Consider the following 22,384-nt stretch of genomic DNA (forward strand, 5'->3'; position numbering starts at 1 on the left):
TTTTTCCAAACATCAGCAGCAGCAACATCTGGATCTATGCAACTTTAATCTTGGCTGGTTTCCTTCTTTTTCTTTTTGGCCTTCCAGGCACCTGTGGACGTCCTGTACATACACAATGACATCAAACCATAGTTGGAAATTCGATTCTTTTGGTATAATGAGCAATGATTAGTTAGAAGCATATAAAACCACAGACTGAAAGTAATAAAGAACAAGTTCAATACATTGTAGATAAAGGGCAATGAAAACTTAACTTAAAATTTAAATGAATTTAAAACAGTTAATAAAAACTAGGGTCATCTGTATCTTTCATTTTCCAAGTTTATTATAAAATTGTGGTCTGGGATGAAAAGCAGAAACACACCTTTTGTCTAAGGGGGGAAGCTCTTGTCATAAAATATTAAGACTTGAATTCAAGCTAAAAGAACTTTGGAAGAAAGCCAAAAAAATTTCTTCCAAATACCCCTGACAAATTTCTTAATCATCTTAGATACTTCTGGTTTTTTTGATACCTCAAAATTCCTGATATCTTTTTGAACTCCAAATTGAGTGACTACAAAGTGGGATTTGGAGATTATTCAGAAAAGCAATAAATAGTTCCAAAAAGAAAAGCATTTCTGTCATGGGCATTGACTGCTTGAAACTCCATTCTACATAGGTCATGGCATTCAAATATAAAACCTGAGATACAAACTTTGATCTATAAAACCTAAAAGTGTATGATTCTGGTCTTTCTTTCCATGGCATGGGCTCATCAGTTTATGTTTGAATGTCTTGGCTAACCACCCTCAGATAATAAATATCAAAGACATAGATGTAGGACAAAGTCCATTCCAATACATTTAGGCCTCTTTGATTTGATAAAATCCAAACCATTCTTATCTCGGAATGTGAAGGAAGGACCATTGTATTTGTTAGCATGAGCTCATGGAAGAATTAGATGAAACATTGTGCTTGTAAAATTACAAAAGATCCAGCCATTTAAATATGCAAAAAATAAATTGAATTACACCTATATGCTCCATGTACTACAGAAAAAAAGTGGTAGAAAATAAGTAGTACAATGAATGGCAGATGACTATTTTGGGTGGTAACGGAAAAATAAATTAGGTAATATCCTTTCAATGTTAAAACACATGAAAAAGTATTTCCTCACACACTGTCATTCTCTTAAAAATATTTAGTAGTGTTGTTTTCCTAAATAATTTATCTTCTTGGAAATATTTTTAAAATCAGTAGATCTTATTTCTAAATATATATAAAGTTTGTTATATATTGTCTTTATTAGTATTTTTTCTTTCAAAGTTTTGTTGTTAGATTTCTTCATTGTTCAGATACATTTAAGAGTCATTTATTCTCACTCATATAATTTACTTTTGAGATAATTAAGAGATTATCATCACCTTCAATTTGCAAATTGTGCTCTAAAATATTGAAGAATATGATTTACATCATATGAATATCATAAAAGATTTCTTTAGACTCATTTTGAATTCCCAATTAAGTGTATTTTTAATAGACTGACCACAGAAAAAAGCAATGGAACGTATGTCCAGGGCATAAACTATTTATTGCCACTTAATTCGAGCCAGTGATATTATAAAACAAACTGAACATTACTGACTTTACATTACTTTTACTTGAGTTACTTCTAATGAGAATCTGTGTTTTCTGTATCATATCTTCATCCTTTGCCATTAGGTAAGAATGCGAGGTATCTGATACTAACCATTATGATTGGGCCCAAATGCCTGTAACTGAATTCATCGTATATTGGGTCTCCTTTTTTAAAAATATTTTGTTTATTTTTAGAGAGAGGGGAAGGGAGAAAGAAAGAGAGGGAGAGAAACATTAATGCATGGTTGCCTCTTGTGTATCCCCAACTGGGGACCCAGCCCCCAACCCAGGCATGTGCCCTGACTGGGAATTGAACCAGCAGCCCTTTGATTCACAGGCCCACACTCAATCCACTGAGTCACACCAGCTAGGGCTTGGGTCTCATTTTTAAACAAGCAAGTACAAGCTGTAAATTTGGCAGAAAAATAATAGCATAAAATTATTGGAGATTAGGATAGTAGTTCATTTAAAGGCCACAAAGGCCCCATGGGAAAGTACAAAGAGAAGTACAAACATATATTCTAAAATAACACAATATCTTTAATTATTCACTGTATTTTCTCTTATTTGTCATGAAAATTTATAATATGCTGTTGATTTAAGTTATTGTTGTTTAGAGAACTAGAGGATGTTATCCTTTATAGGGGTTTGGTAAACAAAACTGTGACCCCCGTTGTAGTTCAGATTCTCCTTGATCCGATCTCTGTCCCTCTTCTAGGTTTCTAGGAGAGTCTTCTTCCTAAAATTATACTGTTTATGTTTTCTCTGACTACCAATTAAAATCTTTCTCAAATCTTTATGACAGACTCTCAAAACTCATCTTTTTTCTACTTGTTTTATTAAAATGTATAAAGGACACATGGACAAAGCCAAAGGGATGGATGTAGGATCCAGGGTGGGAGGTGGAGATATCTGGGGTAGGGGGGATGGTAGGGAGAAAATGGAGACAACTGTAATTGAACAATAAAAAAAGAGAAATATATATGTTTTGAAACACAAAAGCTACATGTAATTCTTTGCAAATTCAATGTGTTAATGCCTTTATAAATACTATCACCTCTGCCTAGAATGTCCTTATTGTTATCCAACCCTACTTCTCTGCATCTCACAAGCCCAGCACAATCTCATCAAAATTACCAGGTTAAAATGTTTACTCGGCCATAAGAGAAAATGAAATACTGCCATTTGTGACAATATAAATGTAGAGTACCATGCCGAGTGAAATAAGTTGTACAGAAAATGTCAAGAACTGTAGGATTTTACTCATAAGGGGGTATAAAACTAAAAGCAACAAAATGAACAAACAAGGAAAACAAAAACTCATAGACCCAGACAACAGTATGTGGTTACAATAGAGAGAGGGGTTGAGGGGTGAGTAGTAAAGTGTAAACGTCAACTGTATGGTGTTGGAAGATGATTTGACTTTGGGTGGTGGGCACACAATTCAATATATAGATCATGTATCATAGGAATGCACACTTGGAGACACCTATACATGAACAACAATAAAAGAAAATGTGAAGTACCTTAAAAACTCTTAAAAAAGAAATGCATGCTTGAAACCTATATATTTTTTTCTACTAGTGTTATCAGAAAAAATTAATTAAAAATAAAATATATATATAAATAAAAAATGTCTTTCTCCAGGAAATTTTCTGTGAACCTGACTTGGAATTTTTCACTTCATACTACCTTTGTATTTTTGGTTTAGTTATATTTTTGCACTCCTTTCTCTAATGAATTTACATTTTATCTTCCTGTGAGATTTTGTGTCCCTGTAGGGCTGGAACCACAAGACACCTGTGTTTCCTGGGCTGAGTGGAGTGCCTACATACTTAGTAACTGTTTGTTAAATAATAAAGGAAAGAAGTGAATGGGTCAAAATGAATAAAAATCAGTAAAATGAAGGATGTTTTTATTTTCTATAAATTTAACACAGGTTGTAGATCAACTGTAGTCACTTGATACAGTGCAGATGAGGGTTTATCTCATCCAAAAATAAACTTTCAAATATTTTATGTATGGCAAATAATATTTCCTTTTTCATGAAGATTGAAACTTTTTACATATAAAAGCATCTTCTCCTGAAAATTACAACCTATTTCTTCTTCTTTGATGTCTTCTTTCTCTCTCTTCCAAGAACTAAATATTTATCATATGCCAGAATCTTCTCTAGGGCATGGTGTGAAAGGGGTCATTGATGTTTTATATAGTTATTTGTTGTGATGGTACAAATGAGATTTTGAAGTGTAAAGATGGGAACACTAAAATATTTTTCCCACATAGACCACCATGAAAAATAACTGGCCTCTGTTATTTCTAAACCTTATTCATTCGACTCATTTCTTGATTCTCTGACTTATGTTCTTAAAGATTGTATTAGCTCTTTTATTTCTTCATAATTTACAAAAACACTTATTTGCACAGAAGAAATTGTTTGCAATCCCATAAAAACCAAGTATTTAAAAATAATTGGATCCACCTACAAAGATTTAATTCATAAAACTCAGAACTGTAATCTATCAACAATCATTCCAACAAATTAGAAAATGCTATAAATGATCTTTGTGGTCTATTTTGTGGTAACTGCATTCAAATACTACATTGTTGCCTTTAAGCCAATTTCAAATTGCATCACAGACTAAAAGACCCTTACAAAAAGAAAAACAGGCCTGAGTGTTGTCCATTCATCTAAAAGACCATGTGCCCTAGCTGCTTTTCTATACTGAAGTTTGCTCCATTTGCATGCTCCCAGGCTTGAAATCTGTGATTAAATGCTACATTCTTTATATTAGCTAGCAGTGGTGAAATTTATGATCTGGGGCCTAGTATAAAACAATATTGCTTTGACAAAATAAACTAATTTTTTTAAATGACAGTTATAGTATGCAAATAGTGATATTAGAAAACTTGTAAAAGATCCCTCATATAGATTTACTCTTCTAGATCATATAGGATTCAAGAATATTTTTACATACTCATGCTTTCTCTGTTTGGAATTATGCATGCTTTTTAATACTACTTTGTGTGAATGATCCTAGTGTGCTTCTTGGAATACATCAAGGGCTCAGCATTTCCCTCTTTCTTTGCCTGCCTTTCTACATCCTTCCTACATCCCTTCTTTCCTCTTTTCTTCCCTCTACCCATTCAACTACTACATGTAAATGAAGCCTTCTCTAATTATCCCAGTGAAAACTGAACACCTGTTCCCTAACTGCCATGGGAAATGCCTAGACTCAAGTTATGTTATGAAATTTATTTGGAAAAACCTTTTGGAATTCTCTCATATGTAAATGTTCATTTTCCTGGAAATAATGTAAATCTACTGAGGGCAAAGATCAACTCATCAGCAGATTTTACCATTTCAGACTAGCTACATTTTGAAACAGGTCTATAATATTGTACCTATAACAGCCTCTAAAATTATTTTAATGCAAAAATAAAATATCTGTGTCACATAAATTATTATAAGTTGGAATAAACCTCAAAGATACATAAAACATGTAATAGATGCATATTCATAAATCCTTTTTTTCCAACTTGTGACAATTTATGTGACACAAATATTTTATTTTTTGAGGAAATTTTACAAAATAAAAATTAAATACTCTATATATTTTTCCACTGACAATAAAGTGTCTACAGTTTGCCTGTGAGTTTTATTTATATAACCCTGGCTAAATTAAGCCACTAGCAAAATATTCAATAAAATATTTGTTGTTTATGGTTTATAAACACTTAAATTTAGTTTATAATATTTGTCCTTGAATTATAGAATTGCCCTATTTGGAATTTTGCCAGACGCCTTCATTTAACTCTTACCTCTATGAATGTCCTTGCAATGGACAACCAACGCATTTCCTGTGAACAGCAGTGGAAGCTGTGTAAATGACCCCCAACTGTATAGGTAGCTCCATCAGTCCTGACTCTGCCAAACTGCCAGAGTGTTTTTTTAAAGTACACCAGATCCTATCATTGTGTTGCTCAAAATCTTCCAATTATTTAAAGGGCTTCCTATGTCAAAGTTCACAAGGCTCTCCATTGTCAGGCTTACTCATACTCTCTGATTTCATGTCCCTCTATGTCCCTCACTAGGACACTATGCGGGCACACAGACCTCCTTGTTGTTCTTGAAATGCTTCCAACCTCTATCTATACTTTAAGTCTCTGTTGCCTCAGACTCTTCTCACAAAAATCTGTGCTAATTTGCTGCCATGATTCAGATCCCTTTACAAATGTGACCTTATTAGAGAAGTTCTCCCTGGCCTTCTGATCTAGAATGGCACTGCTCATCATTCTTTCTCTCCTTCACCTCACTTTGATAGTTTATATTATTTTTATATAATATTTTAATCTATTTCTTCATGTATTTATTGTTTGTCTAGTCACCCTAGAATACGTTTCATAAGGGCAAGAGTTTGTCTGTTGCCATAACTGCAGGGTCTAGAACTGTGCCTACCCCATAGTTGACACTACATATACGTAAATTCTTTTGTTGTAGGTCTATAGGCCTATTATAAAAATAAAGACATATAAGTTATTATATATAAAACATATATTAGCTAAGCCACTCCTTTTCATAAGCTTTAATATGAAAGGAATGTCTTTTATATTTTTCACTAAATATAAGTTCTTTGAAGAAAGTGGCTGGTTATATCTACTTAATTTTAGTGTTTCCTGAAATGCAAGTACATATCTGATATGTTTTATTAAAATATGATTATTGGTTGAATATTGAAATAACATTAATTTTGAGATTGATATATATAATGTAATCAGGAATATTGTGAATATTCTAACCATTTTTAACCAATATTGTAGTTTATTTAGCTGTGCATATTTTGATATGTACTATATTATTCATAAGCATTGAGAATGATTTTAAGATCATATAATATGATAAATTTCAGTCTCTTTGAAAAATATGAATTCAGATATAATTTTTGAAATTTTTTGCTAAATATAAAAATTACATAGTTTCTTATCTATAATTCTAATTTGGTAAAATATGAGTGTTGATGTATAAATAATAATCATTTTACTATTTATCTATCAGCCAAAAACAGCATTTGTTTTGTTTCAACCATATGTTCTTTTCTTTTTTGCCCTATAACAATCTTGTTTTTGTTCATTCATTGGAGATGGCAGATAGCTATAAGGGTTTGAATTCCAAAGCCACTTCAGCATTAACTTTATACCCATGACTAATGTCAATTCTGAATTCTATCTAATAGAAATATCACATAATCTCATGTTAATCTACTCTGTGTACTGGTTCTGACTAGTGCTAATGAACGAGGTTTGATTGGAAACTCCAGTAGATTACTATCATCCTATAGAGTTTGCTTTTGTAAAAAATCATCGTGCAGATTTATCCCACCCCCCTAAATCAGGCTGCTGTGGATCAACAATATTTGAAAAGTCTTCATACACCCTGTAATTAAAGAAATCCTTGACTCATGGTGCCAGAAATGTAAGTGGGCTCAACCATTGTCATACTGGTAAATACTAGTTCTCTAGATAATTTTTATTTAAACACTTAACATTGTGTGGATTTAAAAAAAAATAGGAAATGTGTATACATAATTAAAAACTTTAAAATAATTTATTATAAATCACATTTAAAAGTTAAAATGTACTACTCTCTTAAAGAGAATAAACAAATTAATACATGACTTTGAAGTCACATTTAAAATAAAAAGTTGATATAAATATTTTATTGTGCAGATGTACTATAACAAGGAAAATTTCATAGAATATTACTTTTTGTCTGTTATAATACCAAAGAAATTAAATGTTGAATTATAAAATAAAATTCTAAACCCATGTTGCATAAACCTTGAATGATGGTAATTAACCATGATGCATGACTAAGGCACACATCTGTCCACATGATTTATGACAAAATATAATCAGAGAATAAGCTCTCCATTTTTAAAAGAACTATAGTTTTTCTAAGAAAAGATCATATTTAGCATAGAAGCATGGAAATATTTTTCATTTATACTACTTCTACTGACTTTTTTCTACATTTTCCCCTCAAATTTATTCTTTACTCATTGCATGTTGCAAGTACCTTCTGAACTTCCACTCAGGAAATGACATGATTTCTTCTCACATCAAAGAAATGTTTTCTTTTTAAGAAGCAAATAGTACTTATGTTCCACTTTAGCCGAAGGTGGTCTGTCTGTCATACTTGGCATGCTTGATTATGTAGTGATTAATGCCATAAGAACCTTTAGATTAGGAATTGTGCTAAAAATGAATATTAGCAAATTTTAACAACCATAGCACAGTGAATTGTATCTTTGAGAGAAGGACTCAAGCTCTCTTGAGTATTGTTGCTTTGATTAACATAAATATTACAGTATAGAGAAAATGCACAATTAGTTTAATGACCATCTATTGGTAACTAGTCTTCACAGATCATTAAAAAAAGGAAACTTAGATTTGTTGTTAATGCCTATTAAGCGTTTATTATGCATCTAATTACATTCAGTTTTTGAAGACATTCATTTAAAGATTCATATAGTATTTATCACAATGTGACAAGAAGTCCATCACTTTCCAGGTTCAGAAACAGGCTGGAGTCATGGTCATTGGTTAAAAATTGCCCAGTGAATGAAATGGTAGAGTCAAGTTTGTACTCTAGGCAGCATGACTCTGTCAGCCCTGTTCCTAATTGCTGTGTCTGAGTGTTGGGAATGGAGACCCTCTCCTCAAATGAAATCTTTGGGAAACCACTACTGAGTTTAAATGGGACTGATGTCATTTCCCATTTATAAAAGAACCCTCAAAGACTCATATGTTTTAGAAGATAACTTTTCTTTAAATATAATTAAAATCTAAATGATCATGGTGAGATAACAGCAGTAAGTTTATTGAAAGTTCATTTTTGATAGGCATTTGTTTTACAAGTATTAATTTATTTATTGTCACAACACTATGGGGCAATTAGTATTGACATACACTTTATTACAAATGATAAAATCAAGGTCACATAACTAATTAGTTACAGAGCAATGATTTGAACCCAAGCATCTGATTCCAGATTATGTGTCTTAAAAGTTATTGTCTTATCATTATTGTTCAATTGTACTGTAGAGGAAGACAGTACTTTGGCTATGGAGCACTTTTACAAAGTAGTATCCAGGTTTTTAAAATTATCACATTTTAATTCTAGTAATGATTAATCATTTTTTATTCAGAAATCATGTAAATGTAACAGGAAAAAAATACAATAAAGAGTGCTTTTTTAATTTAAAATAAGATTTTGTGTGTTAAATGTGCGATGTGTGGTTAGAAATAAAATCTATAAAAATAAAGAATATGAGATGAGATTAAAATTATCAATTAGAATCAGCCTTAAAAACTATGTGTTCACCGCAGACTACCACTTGGTTTTCTATGGGTAATTGGTTTTATTTAGGAAATGCAATTACAATCACAATTGTTATTATCAAAAAATGACCTACTTCCTAAAGTCTAGAATGTAAAATAAAATTCAGCTAAATACATATTTGACTAATGTCAGGTAACTCACCAGTATTAAGGGCCACTGTGCATTTAGCACACCTGTGGTGCAATTTCATATGTCTTATCATTTAATCTTCATAATAATATTGAATGGCAATCATGATCATACTCATCATGCAGAAGAAAAAATGAAGGGACAGACAGATTGAATAAGCTACACTAGAGAACACAGCAAATAAATTAGAGAAGTCTGTCTGATTTAAAGTTTCCTATTTTCTTACTATCTCACAATACTTCATGCTGTATAACACAGTTAAATAATCATGCATAGTTTATATTTTTCTCTGAAATATAATTTCCATGTGCTCAGGTCTTCATTTATAAAAGTGTCTGACAACCAGAAGAGGTCAATGCCATTGAAAGAAAAGTTTTAACTACAGGTTCCCTAGTCCTAGAAGTATGGTGTTCTCCACAGGGCCACACAGAGAACACCATGTGTTGGTCAGGAGGAAGATATGGGAGTGAGGGAAGAGCCTTAGGACAGAGCTTTTAATGGAGTTTCTACAGCTCAAAAATGTACAGCAGGGTAAGCAATTTAGGATACGCTAGTTTGAATAATTCTGGCAAGCTTTGGGCTGGCAAAATAGGTTCTAGTTTTCTGGTATCTGGCTGTGGTTTCATTTAGAGCAGAGGAAATGTTAGCTTAAGGTGTGAGAAATAAATAATAAAGTAGACGAGACTGAGACCTTGGTTCTTCAGTTCTGCACATAAACAGTGTGTTCCAGGCAAGCTGTCTACCACCCCCTGGAATTAGTGAGCCTGGGAGGGGCAGTTTCTCTCCAGTCTGTACTGCCCCCCAGAGATGTCAAAAGATTGTAAGATATAGACATTTAAAAATTCATAGTGAATACAATAACTCCCATGCACAAAAATCATAACTAATACTTTTATAGTATGTAATAGTTTCCACTTTTAAGAAGAAAATGACTCAATAAAGATTCCTAGCCTTTTTTTTTTTGCAAATGGAAATGTGTCTCCCTCTTACTTTTTACAAATAATTCCATATATCTAAGTACATGCATTTAATAATGCAAATAGCTGATACCAGCAACATGAAATTTATAATTTTGCTAGCAATGAGAAACAACTTTGATTTGCTTGAATCTTAGAAATTCTGCTTAGGAGGAATTTCTGCTAAAACTTAGCAGCTTTTTAGTGTGCTGAAAGAAGGATACAATTTATGCTGTATACATACCAATTAAGAGGAAAATCTACACATAGAGGACAAAAACAATAATATATCATAATACCCAGAGACAAGTTATTTTCTTATGAGAACAAGAGGATTTAAATGTAGGTCACTTAGTACTATTGGGACTACAGGTATAACACCCATTACCAAGTGATCTTGATATATGATCGAGTCTTCAGTGATTCATCAGCATAATAACAGCACAGGTACAAGAAACAAGAAAGAAGAGAGGTGGGACGATATCCAATGGTATCTGGGTAGTGGATCTGCTGACATCATTGCTGCTGAGTTAGCTCTTGATTTGGGCTCACCAACTTTGGGGCTTTAAGTCCTTTCGTGTCTTTGACAGTCTCGTGAAGTCTATGAACTTCTTCTTAGAATGATGTTTTTAAATGCAGAAAATAAAATATAGTTGACCTCTGGTTAACACAGGTTCAAATTCCGTGGGTTCACTTACATGTGAATTATTTCAATAAATATTATAAATATATTTTTTCTTTTTTATGATTTTTAATAACTTTCTTTTCTCTAGATTACTTTGTTGTAAGAGGACAGTACTTAATACATACAAAATATATGTTAATTTACTGTTTGTTATCTGTAGGGCTTCTGGTCAACAGTAGACTCTTAGTAGGTACATTTTTGGAGAATCAATGGATATACACAGATTTCTGACTCCATAGGGTTGGCTCCTATAACTCCCAGGTTGTTCAAGCATTACAAGGACATCAATTATACTGTAAAGTAAGTAATCAATTAAACTTAATACTATAAAAGTACAGTATTAAGATTTTGAAATGAACATATTTATGCCTTAGTAATACATGGCCTTATTAATTAAAGAAGAGGATCTGATGGAAAATCTAATAATAGCACAACTTGAAAGTCATTATGAGTATAAGTGTCACTAAGATTTCTGAAAGCAATAAAATGTGGTATGAAAATAACTTATTGCTTTTGATGATACAGTCGCAGGTATGCTAATACCACTGTGGTGTATTACCTAAATTTATTAATGAAGGAAATGATAAATTCCAGTTAAAAACTATATATATATATATATATATATATATATATATATATATATATATCAATCTGAGTTCATTGATCACCTAAATTATACACCAGATTCTTTGTGTTCTGTGAACCCCTGGTTAAGAAGCTTTGGAATGCGGAGGAGTCTCTTTGATTATGTCAGTGAAATATGTCTTTGACATCATCTTCTTCCTTTTTGTTTTTACTCCTAACACCTCTTCCCCTTCCCTTTGGCAGTCATCAGCTTCTGTATATCTGTGAATCTGTTTCTCTTTAATTTTGTTTATGCATTTATTTTTTTCAGTTCCATGTATAAATGACATACAGTCTTTCTAACTTATTTCATTTAGCCTAATACCCTCTGTGTCCATCCATGTTGTCTCAAATTGTAAGATTTCATTCTTTTTTATTGCTGAATAATATTCCATTGTCTTTTCCTTTACATGCTGCCCTAGTGCAGCAGTTCATTGTGCCCTCTTTACTTACTTCAGAAACAACCATTAGAACTGTGTTTTGTTTTGTTTTTTTTCTCAAAAATTGCTAAGTACTTTGTCAGGGCCCAGCATCATAAGCGGAGCACTCTGCTCTCTCTGCACTATCAGCTTCCCTTCTCCCATGAAATATCGATGTTGGTCAAAATCTTGATGCTAGAAAGACCACAGAGCCTAAGGACTGAATCATTGCAGTCAGATCAAGTGATCTTCTAATATCAGACTATCACCTATTATCCAGTTTATAGAGTTTGTTTACTTCAGTTTTTTTACCTGTGAACTAAAAGCTCACTTAACTGTTATCAGAATTATAGTAGCTAACTGATGTAAAGTGCTTTGAACAGACTTTGATTTATAATAAATGCCCAGTAATAGTATCTACTGTTATATTGGCCTCTAGGATTTGGTGATTAGATAAATTACTAAACTATTCAGCATCTATGTGGTAGATAAGGAAACTTGAAATCTGTTGAAAATAGGGTTAAGGTTTAATTCAGCCTTATTCATTTGTAATATCTGGTGTGTATCATTTTTAATTATCATTTGCATAAATATGTTTAAGAAATACACTTCCAAGATCATATCTAAACATATCCTGTCAATTTCTAAGTGGTTAGATTTCATACAAATTGGTTTTATTGATATCTGGGTCTGCTGGTATTGTATCCTATCACAGAATTCATACATAAGAGTGATAAAGGTAATCATATGAAAAATGGGATTGAGAAAGGCAGTGGTACATGGAAGTCAGTTTATGCCAACCGATCCATTTGTTCTATTTTGTCTATCTTATTGAATATAAAAAGAGTTTATTTATATAATAAATGATAAAGCGCTTTTCTTAATTTCCTTATTTAGACTATGTTTCAAAATTGTGATAACAAATCAGTTTTATTAACAATTAGTTGGTCATTATCAATTTGGTATTAACATTTAATCGCTAAAGAAAATGTGGGACTAAATATGGAAAATCCATATTTCTACTTTTAAAATGCTACCAGTTTACAAGGATAGCAATTTCATAGTGCATGAAATTTACTATGAATTAGCTATCCCTTATTTATTTTAACAGGCAAGGAAAGGGAGGCTCACATATGACCTAAAACCCCTTTGATGAACAACTGTTTTGCTTAATTCTCATTCATGTGTTGTTTCTTTTACTGTATAAAAATGTAGCAAATATTGCTAGATAATTGATTTTTAAGAAACAACTTATCTTATAAAATTATATTTATTTCAAAGCTCATTTAGAAACTAGGCACCTTTAATACAATTTTGCAGTTTCAGGATTTCCTGAAGTAGTTACATTTTTGTGGAGTTTGTCCTATGACACGCTGTCCACTGAAGAACACTTATTTCAGTTAAATAATTTATTGGTAGCTCAGCGATCATACAAACTGATGAAATATGTGGAGACAAGGAGTACTCAAGTCTAGTGAATGTGAAATGTACTGCAAATTTTAGAATAGGAAGAGCATATGCCAAAAACAATGAAGAATAATACCTATCAAATAATGATATTATATTTGTTTTTAACATTTTTAAGTTGAAAAAATAGTGATATATAGGTAAAGACCAAATTTGTTATAAGCGAAAACTAAAAGAGTAAAATTATTCTCTGGCAAAGCTCTATGCAAAAACAAAAAAAAATAGATTAGTTTATTAACTTTAACATCTAGATAGGGTGAGGGGTAAAAATAAATGAATTGGGATGGAGTCTGCTATCACCGAATACATAATATCATGGGTAACCATCATATAGCCCATATTTAACTTATATACACAGCACATTTATCTCTAGAAAACCAAAGTCAAACCGAGGAAATTAAAAGAAAAGGAAAAAGTAAAAGCACATTCTTAGATTTACTGTTTTAACTATCACCATCAGTGACCCAGTTTTGTTCTGTGTTTCTCCTTTCCAAAGAAGGAATCTCTATGTTACTTCCACAAGATTTGTATAAAAGTCCCTCAAGGCTACATGTGATGAATGCTTCTTTGGGACAAATGTAGCCTGAGGGATGGAAAGAGTTTTGGGGGTCCAATAGCTGAATCTCACATTACTGTGGAGAAATGTCCTGTTAGGATGATGGGTACTGGCTAATAGTAGAACTTCCTAATGTGTGAAAAACAATTGCTGGTATCACGAGGTTTGTGCTGGGCATACTGGTTTATTTGGAGCCTGCTACTTGTGAAAGCTTCACCTTTTCCATTTTTAGACAATGTGAGGCAGCAAAAAGGTTTTTGACAAACTGCAGATCCTGAAGAGTTGAATCAATGCAATCGTGAGCTTCCCACTGCCTCTTCTCATCTCTTATTTTAGTTGACCACTAGCAGTTTCAGATTTTTTTTTCTGCTACTGGGTTTTAATTTTAAAACAAAGTAAAAGAATATGATTCTGGAAGATTAAAACTGCTTTTAACAAAATCAACAGCAAGCAATAGGAAAGAAGACTCACAGGAGCTCTGAAATGGTAACTCATTCTCTTTCTGCATGTCTTTCAATATTTGCAAGTGTACTTTTGATACATAGATTTAGAACACCTGTTTTATCTTGGCTGATATGGTACTGTAGTAATGTACTCTGTATGATGCAAAACCAAGGAAGGTTTTTGTGTGTTAGTAATTTAGTGGATTTTTAGCTTATATACCAGCATTCTGTATGTTGTGAAATAAGTCTTTTTCTTAAAGATTTAAAATTATTATTATTTGAAAATATTAACTGATTTACCTCCAAATACTTCTTCGTGTTAGTGCTTACTTAGGTTTTGGTTTGGTTGCAGTTACACTGAAAATTAAGAAAGGTACATAAAACTTAAAGCAGTGGCTTTTCTAATTTGAACAATTTTAACCTATTAATTTCTTTCAAGTAAAAGTTTGCTATTATCAGTGTTGTCCTATTTTTGTGTTATTGTTTCAATTAAGGATAAAATGTGACAAAAACTTAGGTCACCCAGGATTGCTACATAATTGTTTAAGAATGAGATAAACTCCAGGATTGGTTTTAACAGAGACAATATAATGTCTCCTTGTTTCTAGCCTATAATTTTATGACTTAATCATAGCTGGTATTTTAAACACAATTCAAAAATATATCTATTATTATTGTGCCAGTCATCCATGGAGAAGAGAAAACGTGTAGACGTTGATATCTCAGGGTCTTTCCTTCATGGGCCTGTGTTCCAGCAGTGGTGTCATTAATAAAAGCAAGTTCTTCAAAATTTAAGTGTCTGGGGGAGTATAGTTCACATCCTCTCCAGCTTAACAATCTACATTTACATATTTTACCTTTGTGGTGAGCTGAAAAATGTACCCATCACATTTATCTAACTTTAATTTTCAACTTGATATAATGCTTTAGAGTCTTTTGCTATATGGTTGGTAAGGTTGACTTAACTATTTCAAAATGATTTAGGTTTTTGTCACTGTGATACATTCTTTCTAAACACCAAATTCCATACAATTAGCATAGACTCCATTATGCTGGGGTAATTAATGACCCTAAAATGAGAATAAAGATTTCTTAAAAATATCACTCACATTATATGTATACTGTGTGATGGTTTCATTTCTACTCCATTATTTTGCACCCAGACTTTAAAATTAGGCTGCATTCCCCTAAAAGGGGGAGTGGTTGGCAGAATCACACTGTGGAACCTACAATTTCTGCTCAGAAATAGCTGTGTCACTTCCACTCACATTTTATTTGCCAAAGCAAGTTACATGGCCAAGCTTGAAGTCAAAAGAATGTGAGGTATGATCTTCCTGATAAGGACAGACATGGTAGAGAGGGGATATAAACATTTTGACAATAATGCAGTCTCACACATTTGTCTTAGAAAAGACAAAGCTTGAATGTGCATAGAATTTGAAGTTGTGACTGAGAGCTGCTGTTTGTTGAGATTACTACATATCAGTTTTTTAATGTGTTTTTTAAAGATTTTATTTACTTATTTTTAGACAGAGGGGAAGGGAGAGAGAGAGAGAGAGAGAAACATCAACGTGTGGTTGCCTCTCATGTGCCCCCTACTGGGGACCTGGCTAGCAACCCAGGCATGTGCCCTGACTGGGAACTGAACCAGCGACCCTTTGGTTAACAGGCTGGTGTTCAATACCCTAAGCCACACTTAGCCAGGGCCATTTTCTTAATATTGTAAAATATTTTTTTTCTAATGTTGCTAATAAAGCTGATGTTGTTTATAAATATTTGACTTGTTGATAGCACTAAAATAAGCATAACATAGGGAATTTCAGGGGGGAATGGGTAGGGTTTACAGGAACAAATTCGGAGGACACATGGACAAAAACTAGGGGTGGGGGGTAATGGAGGGGAAGAAGGGAGGGTTGGGTGGGTGGGCTGGAATGGGAGTAGGGGGGAGAAAAGTGTACTTGAACAATGATTAAAATAAAAAAAAATTAAAAAAAATAAGCATAACGTAGATCTGATTTGGTAATATAATATTAGATAATCTCAGGGGAAAATAGAGTTTCTTATAATATGCAATGTACAACGTACCTAAATGTACATCTTTAATTTTTATGTCCCTAGTGTTTCCAAAGAATTACATCATAAATGTATAACAATCTATGTCCTAATTAAATATTGCCTCTTTATCTAATTGCAAACCTAGATAGACTCACTGAGTACAATCAGAGTATACATGTAAAATGTCTTAGGATGAGGATCCGGTCTGGAAAGACCTTGACAAGCTCTGGGACACACATCTTTTCACTCATAGTAAGCGCAAATCTGGAAACACAGCATCCATTTCTAGACCTTTCTATCACCAACTCACTTAACAAACAGTTTTACTTATTACTTTAAGGGTAAAACTGGTTATGGTGCTATTTAACTTAAAAAGAAAGAAGAAAAAATGTTTGTTAACAGGTAATTTATATAATAAAATATATTGTTAAAATGTTTAAAACATAGTTATTCCCAAATAACTATGAATCAACATTATTTTTAATTTTTAAATTATGCTTTTTTTAATTTTAGAGAGAGTGGAGGGAGAGGGAGAGAGGAACATGGATAAGAGAGGAACACATATTGGCTGTCTCACATCCATACCCTGACCAGGATCAAACCCCTGATATTTTCACGTACAGGGCCATGCCAACCAGCTGAGCCACACTGGCAAGGGCATTCATATTTTTGCTTCTACACAGTTGCAAAATAACTAGCCTAAAGTGAATTGACTTATAGACTATAGCTTCAGTCTCCTGTAATTCCTACTTTGTTTTACTCTCAGAATCAGATTCTTTTGATTTGACTGGTGATAGAATTTCAGAGAAAATATTTAAATGTATACCACCACTGATAATCTAAAAAAAAAATAACGTTTAAATAATAGTGCATGACTTAATTAGGGACGAGTGGTTAGTGTGGTCAAAGAGATTTGATGTATTATTCACATTGTTTCAAAGAAAAAAAAGAAACCTACATTGCAAATAACTTTAGATGTTGCAAACATCAGGAGCTTCAAAAATATTTGTGCCAATAATGTTTATAAATATGATTAAGAAAGAGTAGAAAGATTCAAAGCCTTCTAAGGAATATCTATTCAGAATAATGGATTACATGTACTCAGAATAGGTAATCGCATATAATCGAAAAGAAATCGGGATTCCAGAAATTCTGTTCATACTAAGCAATTGGGTAATTTAAGTTCAAAGTTTACCTAATTAAAACATAAAGTATGTACAACTCGGCTAAGGATTCTCCAATGGAGTGTTTATGTGCACACACACATGGGCACATATGCTTATTTGTGTATAAGCACACATGTGTATATGCATATTTTGCATATAATAGTATACATTTTATAAAATGCATATGAATGTAAATTATGTGCACATATTATGAGGTATACATGAATGAAAGTTTACAAGGTCGCATCATTAACATATGAGAAAACTCCAGCATTTTATCTGTATGCAATAGTTCTATAATAGTTCATAGAATTTCTGTTTATTTTCAAAGGGGAAATTATTTTCAGTACAATATTTTCTTTTAAGGTTTAGGAATGATCCATTACCACTGAGATAATTTTGTAATCTCATTAAAATATTAGCATAAATAACTTTGAATTTCAGGCCTCTATTCTATACTTGAGATTACTAGTGACAATTTAGGATTTAGAAATTTTTACTAAAATGAAAATATCATGCAAATATTTTGATCAAATTATGTGAATTTTCCATCTAGGTCAGAGCCAGTATAAGACAAAATGATATGGCCTGTTTTAGGTTTTGTGAAGCACTAGATGTCATTTCTTAGTTTTGGTGGCCTCACCTCATAGCATTTCAAATATATTAAATCTACCTTTGTCCCACACTAAGCATCTGTTTTTGTTTTAAAATTTTGAAAGTACATAATAATTTATCTTTTCAATATCATTTTCTGTGATATTTTTAATAATGTGTATTTGGGGATACTTGCAGAACAAGAGGATTTTAACTATAAAACATTTACAATTTAATCATTAATAAGGTTGAGAGGTGAAATTTAACAGACATTTACTTAAATATTTCTTAATTTCTAATTTGCATTTTTTCAGAATTACACATTTTTGGGGACCTTGAATTGTGTACATATTTTACCTGAACAATTTAGTAGAGTGCCTAATGATAAATCAGCCCCAGATGTATGTACTCTGAGTCTTGATTGTGCTCTTTAATTCTCCGTCCATAGTCTTGGAAACTTGAATACCACATAGCCTTATTTGTATTCTTATCTATATGCTTCCTGAGCATTCAGTACATGTAACTGTTATTATATTCATCACATTGTACTGAAATCATTAATTTAGTTGTCTGACTCTCTCAGTAAAATGAAAGAAAGGAGCAGGAACACATTTATTCATTTACTCAAAAATATATATTCATTCATATGCATACATACATTTAAAATACATACTCATTATTATATATATTTAAATGCTATTCTCAGCCAGGCACTGTTCTCTTCATTGGAGTTAAAGTGACAAAAAGCAAGTCTCTGCTCTCTGTGGGTTATATTTGAGCTGCATTCCTAAAGTAATTTTGCACCTAAAACATCACCTGATATATTAGATATGTGTACTAAACATTTTTAAATTATTTATAAATAAATACATATGGAAATTTTATAATAAACATAAAAACGTTTGAAGTCACTAAAATGTATACACTTTAGTAAAATTTCAATAATCAGAACACCACATATTGTCAAATTATTTAAAAAGCATCTTCTAATTTTAATCAAAATCACTTGAAATTCTGCATTATAAATGAAACCTCAGTTGAATGATTTTAAATTTATTCATATCCATTTCTTAAGTTACCTCACCGTCCCATCCTCTCACAGAAACAGACAAAAGGAGAGATAGAGATGGAAGGAAGAAGACAGAGAGATAAATTTTAAATTGTAATGAAGCTTTCTAGAAATATTAATGACAGTTTTAAGTTTTTCTAGTAAATTTACTGTTACTTTTAAAGAAAATGGCCAATGTAATTTTCAATTCATCTAACTCCTAGTAAATCACTGTTTAAGGAAAACAAGTACAACACAGAGTAGAATGTTAAATTTTTCTTAGTACATCCTTGTAGGAACTAGCAGACATCAAGATTTGTCAAAGTCAAAACTCCTTTAGAGTTTCCAAAAGAACACCAGGATCAAAGAAAAGAAATAGATAAGATAAAGAATTACAATTTATTTTCAACAGAGGTTTTCCATTTAAGTTTCACTTGTTACTATCATTTTAGAACGTTAAAAGTATGCTGGTTAGGAATCATTATCTGACACTAATGGAACCTCATTTGACAGATTTTTTTTGTTGAGTAATTATAGGGTGTGAATTGAAAAAAAAAAAAAAGAACTGTCAGGTAGGATCAGATATTTTGTATCAGCAGGTGCCTACTTGGCTCATATAATCTTCCCAAAGGTAGGTGGAAAATCTCACTTGTGCCAGAGTTTCTCAACATTATCATTGAAGATGAATATTTTCATTTAAAAAAAACGAAGTATATCTTAATTATAGTTATAATTATTGAATTATACAACATTCCATATGTTAATTTTTTTATACATGATGGTTCCATTGTGGTCTACTTAATGTATAGATAAGTGAAGTTCTGAAACTTTTAGTGTGTAAGTAAGCTCTTTTAATTATATTATCTATAGCTTTATGTTGTTTTGTATTTTACAATATTTTGATTTCACTGATGTACTGTTAACTAAGAAATTGTGTTCATGGCATAGATTTTACCAATATTTATGGTGGATTTACTAAAAAAATTGAACTTGTGTATAGTTACAATTATATTGTATTTTGTCCCTCCACCTCCCCCACCTGTCACTCATTTCTCACTCATTAGCACTGACCACATTGCTGTTTCTGGAACAATCTATGCATGATCTTGCCTCATGGTCTTTGTATTTATTGTTCTTTTGGGCTTGAATCTTCCTTCTCAAGATATCCATATAGTTTCTTCTTTCAGACCTTTGGTAAAATATCACCAACCCAGAGAGGATTTCCCTGACTATCCCAAGCCCATTATTATCCATCCATCTTCTATCCTCTTATTTTGTAGCTTTTACCATTGCTTGACCTTGTATTATGAATTTGTATATTATTTGATTTATAGTTCATGTAAAATTTAAGTACCTTACATCCAGGTATTTTAATTACTTGTCACCACTGCTTAAAATCGTGCCTGGCACAGATTAAATTATAAATATTTACTGAATTAATAATAACTATCTAGATTAGTAATAAACAGACCAGTTAAATTTCATAAAGCTCTGAATGAAACAATTAGAACATCCATAATATCAGGATAAGAGAAAACTCAAACATATAAAAAATAGAAGCCCTTATATTTGGCTCAAAACTTCTCTTTCTTTAGACTTCCTGTAGTGGAAGTCAAGAAATCAAAATGCTGAAATATAGTGATGACCCCTTGAAAACATTTAGATCTATATATGCGGAAGATTCAGAAAAATGGTGAGACTGAGGCTACCATGAGCATATTGGCTACGCACTTAGTATAAGCTGACCCCTAGACTGGCCATAGGATGTCTTCTATATGAGTCCAAAGCAAGCCAACGCACAGTGTACATTCCTCATCTTCAGGCCACCACTGATGGAGGTCAAGGGGGAAAGCCCCTGTGTTAACTTAAAGATGTCCGTCAAATGTCAAGAATTCACACATGCTTTGCTGGGTCAGAGAGCACTATCATCAAGAGTCAAGTGGACATCCTAAGTCCTGAAACACTCCTGACAAGACTTCCCACACCATTCCCTCTGGAAAAATTAAGATTGGACTCATCAAGTTTGCTTCTTCATTTAATGTCAATGACCAAAAAGAACTCAGAACTTCCAAGTTATTTTTGATTCTCATCTCTAAATCACATCCTCTAATCCTCCCTGACTCCTGATACCCTTTCACCATGTTTTCTGGAACTCCCCAGCAAAGCTCCTTCTCCAACCACTTTATGTAGCTCCTCTTATCTGCTCTCTAAATAAAACCCGGTTTTTCTTTGTTGACTCTGCTTCTCATGCTAGCTTTCAAGAGATAGCTGTTTCCATATCACACCACTTAAATGACTGAGATTGGAGATAGGGTAATATTCTTTGTTCCTTAATATCTCTTCCAAAGCAGTCTCCCTCCTTCCTACAACCTCCTTGCTGTGATCTCATGACATCTACCCACTATTCTTTATAGAAGTCTTTGACTAGCCAACTTCTGGCCACTTTACCTCTTCCATTAAGATACTAGTCTTAGCTCATTGTCACTCTGTCCAACACCATTCTCTTCATATAATATGGAAATTTCAATATCCCACATAGATGAGGCTTCAAAAACACTAGTCTCTGAATTACTTGACTCCTCAACTCCAAAGATTTTGTTTTCCACCTTATTACTGCTGTGAAATAATTTCACCACCTTGTGATGTATGCATTCAAGCACTATTGAACATGATATTGTCATCTCAGTTTCAATATTTGTGTGTATTCCTGGAGTAATAGATTATCTGTTTATTTACCTCTAATTTAGCATATCAATTTTTAAATTATCTATAATCCTATTAATAGTAAGAGATCCAATAAAACATATTATATAAATATATAATAAATTCTATATTGCTCAAAAATACTGTGATATATATTAGCCTACATTTCTCAAAAATGTACAGTAAAAATAAGATTGGAAATAAATATGAAAGAAATCCTCCTTTAGAATATGTATTACTATAGTTTTTATTGTCTTAAAAAGATTCTTATTATTTAATAAGGTTAATGCTTAGCTCATGAATGTCCATTAAATACATTTTTGTTTTCACCAAATTATATTTTTTCCCAAATAAGGTGATATTAAGTATTTGGCCCAGATTTGAACTCTTCTTGCTTTGTTTTCTAAATTGTTTTTATTATTTATTCAAATATGAAATAGTATATGGCTAATGTTACAAAGCATCTGTAATGTTTTAGTAAAAATATTTAAAGCATGTTTTTAATTTTATATTTGAGAAG

This window comes from Phyllostomus discolor, chromosome 10 (genome assembly GCF_004126475.2).
Source record: "Phyllostomus discolor isolate MPI-MPIP mPhyDis1 chromosome 10, mPhyDis1.pri.v3, whole genome shotgun sequence".
NCBI classification, from domain to species: domain Eukaryota; kingdom Metazoa; phylum Chordata; class Mammalia; order Chiroptera; family Phyllostomidae; genus Phyllostomus; species Phyllostomus discolor.